Source organism: Drosophila pseudoobscura, chromosome X (assembly GCF_009870125.1).
Source record: "Drosophila pseudoobscura strain MV-25-SWS-2005 chromosome X, UCI_Dpse_MV25, whole genome shotgun sequence".
Taxonomy (NCBI): Eukaryota; Metazoa; Arthropoda; class Insecta; order Diptera; family Drosophilidae; genus Drosophila; species Drosophila pseudoobscura.
The window spans coordinates 9,028,690-9,043,204 of record NC_046683.1 but is presented as its reverse complement, the minus strand read 5'-3'; the positions used below and the strand labels follow the sequence as shown (position 1 = coordinate 9,043,204).

The window sequence follows — 14,515 nt, the reverse complement described above, 5'->3', positions numbered from 1 at the left end:
ATACCCAGCAACCAGCAACCAGAACCCTTAACGGCAGCAGTCATGCACACGACATGCATTTTGGACATTATTTTTTGCAGTCGATCAGCAATATCCAACGACATGTCTGTACGGATTTTTCATCCACACGACATGTCTGTAGGGTTTTTTCATGCACACGACATGCATGTTGTTGGTTATTAATTTTCCTTAAATTTTCTTAAGCAAAAAATAAAAACAATGTACGTTCTTCCACACATCGACAGGCATGGAAATTGATTGTTTTTCCGCCTTACAAAATATGATATCACGGACAAACAAAACAAACAGAGGAACCAGTTGCTCAGTTTTTTTCTTTCTTTCTATTTATTTATTGACGACTTTACTTAACAGCTTTTCTAGTGTTTTGTTGTTGCCTTTTCGGTTCCTTCCTTTGCCGTGCTTTCGTTGATAACACAATTATATTGATTGTTTTGCACTACTCGTTGCGCGAGTGGGAGAAGCGAGAGAGAATCTTCCGGACTACAAGATACCTTGAATATCTACAAGATGTGATATATCTAGCACAACAGCGAGTATGGGATCATAATGATTTTTAAGAGACAATGTTATAGTTCTATCACTCCATTTGAAAATTGCAATCAAAATTTAAATTAAATATTCGGGTTTTAAATACAAATGTATGGAAATTAAATAGAATTCCCTTTGATTTAAATATAAAGGCATTAAAAAAATATTTTTAATAAAGCCCATATATCAAATACATATATATATCTTAATAAAAAATACTTTAAAATATATAAAAAAATACTTCAAAATATATAAAAAATATTAAATTTGTTTAAAAAATATTGAAATTAAATATGAAAAATATTGAAATTAAATATGAAAAATATGTAATTTAAATATGAAAATTATCAAAAATAAAACATAAATAAAATATGAGAAATATTAAATTTAAAAATCAGAAAATTTTCAATAGAGTTATTCCAAGATCCACATCACTCGCTCTTGAAAAATACAGGGTATACAAAAAAAAGAAAAGAAAGAAAAAACGAAACAAAGAAGAAGCCCGAAAGAAATAAAACGAACACCGTATCGTCCGTCGTATCGCCCGTATTCCATGGAAGATTGAAGCAGAGGACCAGCAGTGGAGAGCGAATGAAGGTAGAACAGGCGTGTAATGAGCAAACGAACGGTAAAAGTACAGAACGGCCAAGCAGTAGAGAAGGCAAGAGGAACAGAGAGAGAGGGAGAGAGAGACAGAGAGGGAGAGAGAGACAGAGAGACAGAGAGGGAGAGAGAGAGAGAGATCCGCAGAATTACATCAATCAAAGTTGTTTTCTTTTGTTTCGGGGGGCGTCACATAAACAACAATCCGAAACCAAAACGAGATTAAATGAGAATTAAGTAGAAAAAAGACGGCTGAAAGAAAACAAAAACAGCCTATTAATCGGGTGGTGGGGGGTGTATGGGGATGTGGTGGCTAATGGAAATAAGAATAATCGCTGGATCAGGGCCATGGATCAATCAGATTGCAGTTGCCTCACCCCCCCATCCCTCTCCCTCTCTCTCTCTCTCTGTACAGCCCTTTAGTGCTGCCTCTCGTCGGAGCTCTCCCTTTTTTGAGTTAAGAGAGAAGTAGGAGTCAAAAATAACACAAGAACAAAGCTCAAAATGCATTCAAAGCTGAGAAAAAAGGGGTCGGTAACAGAGTTCACAAAATGCAACCTTGCTTTGGTCCTTTTCTCCACGAGAGGTCTCCTCTCTGCTGTTTACTGCTGTGGATGGAACAAGCGATGTCCACTTTAATTTTCTTTAATTTTTACTTTTTATTCAATTTAATTTTTTTAATATTTGCTATTATATATTTTATTTTTTTAATATTGGTTATATATTTTACTTCTTTATTTATTATTGATTTTTTTTTATTTTTATAATTTTTAATTGTTGTTTTTAATTGTTATAATTTTTCATTTTTTAATTTTTTTGTATTAAATTATTATTAATTTTTTTATTCAATCCATCCAAAAGCTATAAGATATATGAGAATCGTATACGCAGAATCATCACAAATCCTCTCTAGCAGACGCCAAAAATGGTTGCCTCTATCGTCTCTCTCTTCCAGTGTGGCTTAGCAGCTAACTATCCATTCCATTTCCTTTCGTTTGTTCAGTTTTTGAGCTCGATTCAAGCAGGAAAAGGAAAACGACAATTAATGTTCCAAGAAATTCCATTCGAATTCGATAAGATTAGAACAAAAGATCTTTTGTATCGGTATGGGGGGAATTCGAGTGGGGGATTATTGTGTGGAAGAGCCACTCCTGTTCTAATCAGAATCGTATATCAATCGGATGGAACGCCACCGTTAATATCAGAAGGGTACACGTAGTTTTCCATAGCCGGAGAAGATATAGCCGCAGTCCCTCTTTTTTCAGAATCTATTTAAGAAAGGAAAATACTTGCTGAAAGGATTGCCAGGAGAGAATCGCAATAGTATACCAACCATAAAGGGTGGAGGGCGGAGGGTAGAGGGTATTGCGGTAACACTCCCTTCTCTTGTTCCACCTTTCATTCTGGTGTACTCCTATCTATCGTATCTATCCGTATCTCTCCCTGTTGTCATTACAATTTCATTTCAAGAGATAGCCCCACGCCAGTGGTTCCATATCTCGGGGGACACTAGCAAACAAATAGACGGCGGAAAACGAGGGCTAGACGACACCTCTTTTATATATGATACGATACGATACGATTTGATATGGGGGCTGGCTTTTGTTGTACTAGAATCAGTATCAGAATCGATAACAAAAAAAAAAAAAACAGTCGAGCAAAAATCAAGAAAGACACACGCATCGGGGGCATTGCGATTTGTACGTGCAATTACAGATACATTTATATATATTTGTATCTGTATCTGTATATATTACAGTTATGCCTAGACTTAATTTTTATTCTTGATTTCTTTGTCGATCGAAATTCGCAGAAGTCGAAAGTCGATAAAAAATATAAAATATACAATATACTCGTACAAGTAGGAACATAAAGCCGACACAAGAAGAAACAAAAGTACAATGCAAGCAGCGATATCAACGCGATAAATCACTCATATACGGGAAGTCTGTCTATATACAGATGTACGCATATGAATCAGTGGGGGGAGCTCTGATTAACGGACAGGCGGTCTAGAGGTGGGGATAAACAAAGGCGAGCAAGGATCCCCTGCGAGAGAGCGCCTCTCTAAAAGCAGGCACAGGGAGAGGGCAAGAGAAATGGTGGGAGGGGATAGGATGGTATAGGGACGGGGCCTCGTGTCCAAATTCCACTGCTTTACGGGTGAAACAACTGCTTAAGAGGTTTATCCGTAACAAATAACTGCTTGGCAGGCCAATGAACGGACTTACATGCGAAAGCACTGCTTGCTAGCATTAAAAGCACTGCTGGGATCAGTGTAGGAACTGCTGAACATATTAAAGCACTGCTTGCAAGGTGTACTCTTGGGAATGAACAGCTTTCAAGGCAGATGAACTGCTTTCAAGTCAGTTTCACTGCTTTCCTGATCAAATCCACTGCTTTAAAGGTGTAAATACTGCTCTGCACTGCTTGCTGAAAGGCAGAATAGCTAGAAAATGCTTCAGTGACTAGTGGAAGTGAGCGAGAAGGTGGGTGGAAACAAAGGGGGGTGGGCGAAGGGGCTGTCACACCTCTAGTTCAAGTTTCAAGTGTAAGAAGTCGAGAGACCCCCCCGGCCCCATCAGTTGCACCCATCCCAGAGGTTATCTAAAGAATTTCCTCGCACCTCCACAACCCCAACCCCAACCCGCCCGCCCCCTGCCACCATCCAACCGTCGATCTGTCGATCTGTCTGTCCATCAAATGTGATAGAATCCATCAAAACAATCAAAGAAATACGAGTGCACGCGAGTGCGCGCGAATGTGTAAAGAGAATATGTGGAAAATATTGCGGCAAACACACAAACATCAAAGAGCAATTGCCGATTCTCCATATACATATGTATATATATATATATAGATATATATATATAGATATATATATATATGTACCCATCTATGTATGTACACCCATTCGCCGTCCATTCATTCGTTTATATACACGATGTATATATTACCGAACCCATGTGTCTCTCTCCTCTCTGGCAGGGATGGACTCCTGCTTCACTGCTTCACTGCTTCATGTGGCATTCAACTTGTTGCCAAGTGTCATCGGGCAGCCCTCTCCCCACGGAACGGCACACTCTTTGCCACCCATTCTCATTCGCATTCGAAAAGGCTATGTACACACACAATTTTCGATACACTATAACCATGCCAGACCGAGGGACGCTGCTGCATCACGCGTGCCGTCTTTGGAGTACAGCAGTACTGGTAATCCCCGAGAGTCTCCTCCTTTACAGGATTGCTGCCTGTTTGGGATATAATTCCAATTGATCTATTCCTTTCCTTTCCATTTTTAATTATCATTTCTTTCATTCAGATTGGTTCCAGTATATCCCGCGGCCTTTCCCTTCTCTCTGATTCGGGGAGGGTATCCCCGAGTCGCATCCACTGCCTCGAAGGTTTTCCTACTCGTGTTTTTTGTGTTTTATTTCGTTGGTGTTACGTTTATTTTCGAATTTTGTTTATTTAATGTTTCTTTCTCTCTTTTTTTTCTTGTTCTTCTTTTAGCGTCGTCGCTGCCGTCGATCGTTTGTTTGTTTGTGTTTTCTGCGTTTTTATGTATTTTTTTTTTCGTTCCATGGTCCCTGTACCTCTCCCACAATCATCTATCCCCTTTTTTTCAGGCAACGGCAGAGAGAGACAAGAGAGTGAGCGCCTTAAAAATCTCTCAAATGCCACAAATCAATAAATGATGTGGAAAATAGAAACAAAGGCAAGAAGGTGCCTCCCTTTCTTGGGGAGCCGATGACTTGGATACCCTCGATGGGAATATTAAATCAGTTTTCCCTTGAAGGATCCAAGGGGGTCTCCAAGAAGGTACCCAGGAGAGATAGCGGCAGCGGCTGGCAGAGATAATGGTCAGAGGAGAAAGAGAGATAGCAACCGCTACCTTGACCTCATTCGACGACCTTTTTTTCCCCGTAGCTGTTGCTGCTGCTGCTGCGTGTTGGCCAGCAGCGAAGCAGTGCAGGGAGGAACACTGCTTGCGTGCAAAGCTTCTTTCTTACAGTTACTCACACACCCTCCCTCAATGGCCTTGCGATTGTCTGTCTGTCTGTCTCTGTGTGTGTGTCTGTGTGCGGGTGGAATTCGTAATCGGTTTCGTATTATATCATTCATCAAATGCCGTTGCCGCCAAAACGAAAGCAACAAAAACAAAACAAACAAAAAACACACACAGAACGAGAGAGAGAGAGCGAGAACGGGTAAAGAGAGACGTGAAGAAAGCCCAGAAAGCAGTGGGAGTGAGAGGAGAGCGTGGCCAAGCATCAAGCAAGCAGTTCACAGCTAAGAAATCATCACAAGGAATAATAGCAAACTAGCTTTGGCAGCAGCATCACAAATTGGGCGACTAAGAAGGCGAAAGCAGTGCCATGAAATACAACAGAATCATGCCTTATGATAAGCAAGCAGTGCATCAGATGCTAAAGAATGCCGGAGAAGCAGGGAGAATATAATCCTCAGCAAGCAGTACAGAGTAGAGAAAACAGTCAATTATAAGAAACCGGTACAATTTAGAAGCAAGCAGTGCAATATGCTCAGCTAACGGCACAGCAAAGCCACAAGCAAGCAGTGTATAAACCGCAAACATCAGTTAGGAGCACAAAAATGCCTGTGAAGAAGCTTCAGGAACCCTAGCAGTGTAATTAACATAAACCAGCCGAAAAAGAAATGCAAGCAGTGCAAACAAAATTTGTTTTTTCAAACAGGAACTGCAATTAAATCATCGGAGTGTAACAGTGGAGGGAAAAAGCATCCGAAGGAAACAAACGAGAAGCAAGCAGTGCATTAAAAATTGTGGCAAGCAGTGCAACAACATTTTTCTGCGGAAAAGCATTCAAGCATCACAAAAATGATCAGCATTCATTCAAGCAGTGCAATGAGCAGTTCTGAAGCAATCCGAAATGCAGAAAAGTTCTAGAACTCCCCTCACGCCCATGCCTCACCCCTCTCCTCAACCCACCGACAAACCATCAAAAACAAATAACGGAACACAAACAAAAACACACACAGAACGCAACGCAACGCAACGCCAGCGAAAAACAGTTCAAGGAAAACACAGAAAAACATGACAGAAAAACAACAACAGAAAAAAAATGCATAGAATAGCATAACAAAAATTATTTAAAAACAAAAACAAGAAAACGGAATGAAAGAAGGATTCGCGCCAGGGATTTACAGAGAAATTTGAAAGAAGAGAAAAGCAAGAGTAGGATTCGCTTTCCACTGGCGAAAGGTCCTCAAATATCATCCAAATAGAATGGAATACTCTGTAAATTTCCCCCCCTCGTATCGTATTGGTTTTTTTTTGTCACGATCGAAGCCTGCTAATTGATCAGATAGACTTGTATTATTTCAGAGTTTATATTTCTATAGAAAAAACACGTAGTTAATACCAGGGACCGTCTGTGCATACACATACATATATTATATTTGTTTCCACTTTGGCAAGCATTTTATATGAATTATTCGTGCATGATTAATGGATGGATTGGCTTGTTTTCGCGCATTTCTGTATATCTGTGCGATTTGCTGTCTGCTTTTGGCCTGTGCGCGGGGCCTGTGACAAATGTAATTTAAGTGTAAAACCCCCCCCCCCACGTACCCCCCACACCCCCCCCCCCCACCCCCCACCTCCTCACCCCAACGAGTCGTCTTTAATGACGCCAGAATTTGAGAATGAGAAAAACATTTTGGGGCGAGATTTGTGGCGTGATTATGTCATTGAGGATTATCGAAATGAAATGAGATAAAAGCAAAAAAAAATATGTACAGGGCATAGAAGAGAGGAGATTGATTTAAAAGGATCTATGGGAGAGTTCTTTTGGCGGAGACAACCCCCTATCTCTCCTCCTCCTTCCTCTGTTCACTCTCTCTTAGGTCAAGGTGCACGCCCTCCTCCAACTGATTGCCTGCTGCCCCATCTCTCTCTCTCCCCGTCCCTTTTGCACTTTCTCTATGACCAGATGCCGCTGATAAAAACCAGAACAAGGCACAGAATGAAAGAGAGAACACACCACACACAAGCGAACGATAACCCAAAAACGGAATAAACAAAAACCAAAAAAAATGTCATAAATAAACAAAAACCAAACAAAAATTAAATAGATAAAAATACAACAACAACAAAACTGGGAGAAGAAAATGTTTTGTAAAACAAGGAAATAGAAAAAGAGGATGAGCATTACGGGGGAGGAGGTGGCAGAAGAAGGAGGTTGAAAAGGCTACAGTTAGAGGAAGAGAGAGGGAGAGAGCAAGAGGAAGAAGGAGGCCCAAGGCCTTTGCAGACAGAAGACAGAGGGTGTGGCAGACTCTCATGCCCTCCCTCCCACCGCCTGCAAAATCACATGCTCCTCCTCGAAACGAAAAGAGTAGTGCTATATCTTTTACATGTCGTGTGCATGACAAGGGCACATGGGCCCGATAAGGTTTGTAGATCCAACAGTGAAACAGGAGGCATCCCTACCGCCTCCTCCCGCCTCCACCACACAACCAACAAGCCAAGGCCCTGCCCCAAAATCGAGAGAACAAACCGCAACAGCAGCAAACAGAGAAAGAACGAGTAAAGGGGAGAGAGGGAGATATGCAAAACGACCAACAACCGACCTGCCCCACACTGTGTTGCATCATCACACTGTTGCCCACCCACCAGCTCTGCCTCCCTCTTCTCCCTCTACGCCCTCCCCAACCCTTTTCGCAATTATTCAGAGGCCTTTGACCAATTTATTCGAGAGCACATCCAATTCAAAACAACAACGAACAAAACAAAGAACACAGCCAACAACAGAGAGGATGATCGAAGCCTCGGATACCCCCTCAAAGAAAATGCTAGGAATCTGCCTCTGTCTGGGCCGCAGGGTATCGTGTGCGTCTGCCCCTCGTTCGGACTCTTGCGATGCTCTCTGCTGTCCCCTCTCGGGAAAGTTCAATTGGTTGTGAACTCTCAAGCAAAACGGCATACCCCTTACGTGCGAGGGCTCAAGGGTGTTCGGGCCAATGGAATATGCTGCATGGTGTCCAGAGTTTCGAATTAATGGAGATTCTGTTTGCATAAATCTATCCGTTAAGGTTTCAATCGAATATCATTCAAATCGGAGGAATTTTAACAGCCAGAATATGGTAGAAAACCTTTAGGAAATCGCACTCTCTTGTTTTTCTTGGATTCTTGGATTTATTTACTTATTTCTAGGGAGTTTTTCCATGTTTTTGCTATTAAAATACATCTGTAATTTGTAGTCTTTCAGTAGTTTTTAGCTTGTTGTTGGACATCGATTTGATCTAGTATATTTGGCTAGTATTTTTCATGTTAATTTTTCTAGAATTTCGTCTATTATTTAATCTGGCATGTCTATATATTTTTTTTAGTATGTTATTTGGGATATTTCTGGCATTTTTTCGATTAATCTTCTGGTATTTTTTTGAAACTTTTATGATATTTTTTTAATGTATTTCTTAAACTTTTCTAACATTTTTTCTTTGTTTTTTAAATTTTTGTTCTTGCCTGTTTTTGGATTGTTTCTGGCATTTTTTCCAAATACAAATCTGGTATTTTTCTAAATAAAAATCTGGTATTTTCTCAAAAGAAAATTATACTATTTTTCTAAATACAAATCTGTTATTTTTCTAAATAAAATTCTGGTATTTTTCTAAATAAAAATCTGGTATTTTTCAAATACAAATCTAGTATTTTCTAGATAAAAGTCTGTTACTTTTCCTAACAAAATTGTTTGTGGTATTCTGGTATTATTCGAAGAATTTTCTAGTTCTTTTTCGAATATCCTCTGGCCATAAGTATCTGGGAATTTCTCGCTATTAAGCAAAGTCCTACCTATCTATCCACGTTCTATATTCCATATAGATTTCCCCTCCCAGCCCCAAAAGTTCTCTTCACTTGTTTTTGGTGGTTTGTAAAGTGTTTCCCTCTTCATTTTTCCCATTACTTTTGTTGGTCATTTTTTGTGTTACGCTGTTTTGTTACGTGACTCGATTTGCATGTTGCAACACAATGATGCATTGTGGATACCTGCCTCTGCCTCTGCCACTTGCCCCTGCCTCTAGCGGCGTCGCCTCTGTGCTGCCTAATAAAGTTTTCAATTTCAAATTATGAATAAAAAAGAGAAAAAAAACGTCCACAGGGGGAAAAACAAAACAAAAACACAAATTACTTCATAAATTGCAAAGTCACTCTGCAGGAGGGGCGGGTAGTGGCGTGGCGTGGCATGCAACAGAAAACTCAATTACGAGAGGAAGGAGGAGGAGGCGAAGGCGAAGGAGGAGGAGGAGGTGCGCTTCCAATGCACTTGCAGGAGGGGGTTCCCTTTCGTATCGTGGCTTTTCCTTTGTTTGTGGCCAAGCTTTGTGGAGGCCCTGAAAATACGGGCCGGTTGAAAGGGTTCCCAGTGGTCACGGCGGAGGAGGCGGGAGGAGAATGAAACATGACTTGAGCTTTTCCAAAAGGGAAATTGGGGAAATATATTAACCAGCCGAAAATCCCAGTAAAAAATGAACACAACCATTGGGCACATTCGATTGCACATAGAAGATACGTATTGCGGAGGAAAGTCCTTACCTTTGGTGGAAAGCACTGTCTTTGAAGCAAACTTCGGGCATCTGTATCCGTATCTGGGGAGCTGCAAGGAGAAGCCAACGAAAACAATTTCATAAATTGAAGGTTTTTTTTCATTTAATTAAAAGAACGCTGGATATCGATGTATCGCTCCGCTCCCTTTTGTGGGCAATCCTGGGATTATACCCCCACATATCATTATCGTATCAGTTACAGAGACCCGAAGACCCCCGATAATCCCCATTTATCTTCGGCTTTCACTTTGACAACTTTGATGGATGGTGGGCTGGATGAGTGGATGGATTGCAACTCCCCGGGAGCTTAAGGCCAAAGAGAGAGGGAGAGAGAGAGGGAGATAGAGCCAGCATTCATCTTGGGGTTGTTGGCATTTCAGGGGTTGATTTTGTAGCTAATAATCGTGATTCGTTTTGGGTCTTTATTCAATTATCATGAGAGTCAGATCTCGTTGGAGTGCGAAAATCGTATGTGAGGGTCTGGAACTGTCGAGATATTCGGATTTTGGTATATAAATAAAGGGAGATCCATGGAGATTATTACATCCAAGATGGTCTTTAATGCAGGCTAGAGGAAATTATAGCCAGAATTTATTTCCTATAAAGATCTACAAAAGATACTAAAATAACACACAAAATATAGAATATTTTAATCGGAATTTGGTCAGAAATTACCAAATACTTAAATGAAGACAAAATAGGAAAAAATACCAAAAATACCAAAAAAATACCACAAAATAAAAAAAAATCATATTAAAAAAAACACAAAAAACCTTAGACAAAAATCAGAAAAATACCAGAAATTATCCGTTAAATACTTACAAATATATACCACTTATAAATATATATAACACAATTACCTGAAAAAAACTGTAAAAATACCAGAAAAACTATGAAAATATTAATATAAAATACTAGGAAAAAATACTAGACAAAATACCATGCTTCAAATTGTAGGAAAATAACAAAAAAGTGTTTGAGCAATACTATACAAAATAATAGAACAGATTCAACACAATATCCAGAAAATTACCAGAAAGAATTACCAGAAAATACCCGAAAAATACTCAAATACAGTATTGATTTCGATGCATGGAAATGGTCTTTAAATCGAAGTTCTAATGAGATTTTTTGCTGGATTTCGAGATTTTTCCATCATTCCATGATTTAAGAGTTTTTCACTTTCTGTAACCTTAGCCTTGGGCCAGCGCTGTGCAGAGCCTCATTTGTGCAGAGACTGTCTCGAGTGCTGGCTCTACTTCAAACAATGTACATCTATGGGGGGTTGGGGGAAGGGCTGTAGGTACATATATTCCAACGTTAATTTCATAATGAAAGCTCCTCCAGTGGAGGAGTGGAGAGTGCATACTCATGTAAATAATAGCAGCAGTTGTCCGTAACCCCCCACCTCCGCCTCCGCCTCCGCCACTGCCACCGCCTCTGCCAAAGACATACACATGTACCCCCGGGGGGCTCTGGGCGGTTCGGAGATTGCATCCACTTTAAAATCCATTTATGAATGAAAAACACACACACACACAACGACGACGACGACGACGAGGGGTGATACCGGTCCCTGGGTTAAAGGGGGATGTCTCGTCTACTCCCCCGAGGGGTGGCCCAGGGGGAGGTTGGGTTCTGCTCATTTCATGCTATCACAAACAGGATGGGGAGGGGGGAGGGAGGGGGGGATTGGGAGTGTGCCCTCCATTAATGAGTATTCAAAATGCAATCCAGGGAACAGCAGGAGCACAAGGGGGTGGCACCAGCAGCATAAGGGTGGCCCAAGCCCATATGCATAATTTTTCCAGTGTGGGTTTTCCAAAGGATCTCCCACTCGTGCAGATTACGGCTCGCTCAAGGCGATGGCTGGACAGTGGTCCTTCGTGTTTTGTTTTTTTTTTTTCGGTACAGTTTCAGCCCGCAAGGCATTGATAAATTGGATGCAACTCTGCAAAAGCAAAAGCAAAAGCAAAACCAAAAACCAAAACAAAAGCTTCACTCTCCCTCTTTCGCTTGAGTACAGTTCAATGCAATTTGCAATTGCAGCAAAACAGAGAAAGAGAGCGACAGACAGAGACAGAGAGAGAGGGAGAGAGAAGTTTCAACAGAAAGAGAAAGGAGAGGCAGAAGCAGAAGCAGCAACAGCGACAGCGGAGGAGGATCCATGAAGAGATGAAGCTGCTGTTCCAGCAAATTTTCTTGTATTTTTCACCTTTATTTTTGCTGTTGCCGTGTGGAGCCAGGGAACCAGGGAACCAGGGCCTTGCACCAGAAGCAGCTTAAAAAAGTTGAAAGTAAAACCAAGTACAGTAGAGCCCCCATGCGGCCCCACAAAAAAACAGAGGTGATCATTACATATGTAGGCAAAAAACCTCATTGAAAGTGGATCCACGTTCTATGACATTCTTGAGCATCAACTTAACTAAAATACTCAAAAAAAATTTACCAAAAGCACAAGAAAACTACCAGATAAATATTGGATACTTGACTCAAAAATAGATACATAAACACAATTTCAGTAACACTTAAAAAAAATACTCAAATTCTTATAAAACAAATTAAATAAAACAGCATTTATCTAACAAAAAAAAAATTAACAAAAAATACCAGAAAATACAAAAAATAAATATATATCAGAAACTACAAGAAATATACCATAAAATACTATAAATATACCAGAAAATAGTATAAACATACCAGAAAACACTAGAAATATACTAGAAAATACTAGAAATATACCATAATGTACTATAAATTAATGGAAAAATACTGGCACAGAAATGAATAGAAAAATATACCAAAAAAATAGCTACAAAAAGCACAAAAAAATACTAGAATATTAATATTCATTCATTAAACTCTTGAGAGATGTAAAACGATACAGATTTTCCCAAGAGAATACGAATCAAGAATTCCAAAGTAAAATTCCTCCTAATGCTATAAATATTCGTATATCTCTGACATCCAGAACTAGACATGGGCTTTCTATCATTCAGTTTCGGGTTTCGGTTTCATTTGAGCAGCGTCCACTGTGCCATCGCCATGGCCCTGGTTTGCCGAACAGCAGCAGCAGTTCAAGGACCAGGCCACAAAACAGGCCGCAAACCGGCTCCAAGTCGCTGCCATTGCTGCAGCGAGGACGCAGGCGCACACACACAGGCACACAGACACATGCAGCGGCAGAGGCAGTGGCAGCAGCAACTTCAAGGCTCCTTGACTCTGCTGCCTGTTAGCTGCTGGCTGCATCGATGTCGCCGTCATTGTTGCTGTTTTCCCATACCCTGTAAAACCGTAGGAAGCCGGCACCAGGGGGGACTCGTTTGGAGATACATTTGAAACAGGCAAACGTTAAGAATACCAGAAAAATACTAGACATATACCAGAAAAACACTAGAAATGTGCTAGACAAAAACTAGAAATATGCGTGAAAATTCTTAGAAGACTAAAAAAATATATACAAAAACTGTACAAAGGGAAACTCCAGTAAAATACTTTATAAAATACCAAAAAAAAAAATTTATAGATATATAAAAAATACCAGAAAAAACACTGGAATTTATCTCATGGTAGACAATGTTTGAATAAAAAAATACCAAAAAATACTAGATTTGATTCGTACAAAAAATTTGAAAAAATACTAGAATATACTGCAGAGTTTTCATTTTAAGAGTTGTTCTCTCTTTTTTTAGGAAGAGGAGATCTGTGTCGAATTGAAACTAACAATGAAAACATCTTCGAGAGGTTGAGAGGGCATCCCTGCAGTCGGAAGTACAGCCTTTCGTTTCGTGTCGTTTCGTTCTCATTCTTTTTTGTTATCTTCTGTCGCATCCTACGTCGCAGAGGAAGAGTCGTTATGGAATCCCCAGATTGCGTGGAGGAAGGGCAGCGAATGGGGAACGAAGCGGAAATTGTACACACAAACGGAAGGGAGTCGGAGTCGAAGTCGGAGTCGGAGTCGGAGACAGAGTCCCTCCGCTCTCACTCTCAAGTTCAAGTCATCTCCCGCTCTAAATCATTCTGGGATATGTGCTCGAGGGAGGAGGCGATAGATACACAGTAGATGCGAATGGCAATGCAATTGGCAAAAGCTTTTATCCATTGATTCATTTAAACGTAATTTCCTGCACAGTTGCTATTCGTCTGGCAGTCCCTGGAAGGCAGGCGGAGAGGGCAACAGACAGGAAGGAAGAGTCGTTGCAATTGCATTTGTTGAAAGGAATGAAAGGAAATCAAGTTATCTACGAGATGCATTCCTCCATCCTCACGGACTGGGAATCCCATCTGTTTTCTGGATTGCTTTCAGGATTATTGAATGAAAAATAAGGCAATGCCAGCGGAGCCAAGGGGGATATTGAATAAACGAATGAACAAATGACTCAATTGGTAAACACTTGACTGAATCCTACAAGGATCCTACACTTTCGTTTGCCATCCGCGCAAAGGTATGGCAAAGGTCATTGGTTCACTGTAGAAATTAACCCATAAGTGAACGGTTACATTCAATCGCGGATTAGGGAGGGACCTCTCAGGGACCCCAACGAGGCTCCATGTCCACGATGTACTGCAGACGACTCTACTAACGAGAGACACCGATCGCATCCGTCAAATCCCGCTTCAGGCCAACTCTCTTACGCTCCTCCTCCACCTTTGTTTGAACTAATGCCAAAATAATGCCAATAAAAAATCAAACAATTCAAATATCATTCAAACTATTTCGTACAGACGCAAGTAATGCGTAAAATTATGTTTTTTTTTTTTTTTGTTTTGTTACTTT

General features: G+C 40.5%; 1 protein-coding gene across 5 annotated transcripts in view; it reads right to left on the bottom strand.

Annotated features, from left to right (window-relative positions):
* The window catches only part of RhoGAP19D (Rho GTPase activating protein at 19D), a 51,690-nt gene that overhangs the window by 29,398 nt on the left and 7,777 nt on the right, over window positions 1-14,515 (bottom strand). For all 5 annotated transcript variants that reach the window (XM_033385349.1, XM_015186445.2, XM_015186444.2 and 2 more), the window contains exon 3: window positions 9,728-9,788. The gene's annotated coding sequence lies outside the window, so the exon portion shown is untranslated. The remainder of the gene's footprint in view (window positions 1-9,727; window positions 9,789-14,515) is intronic.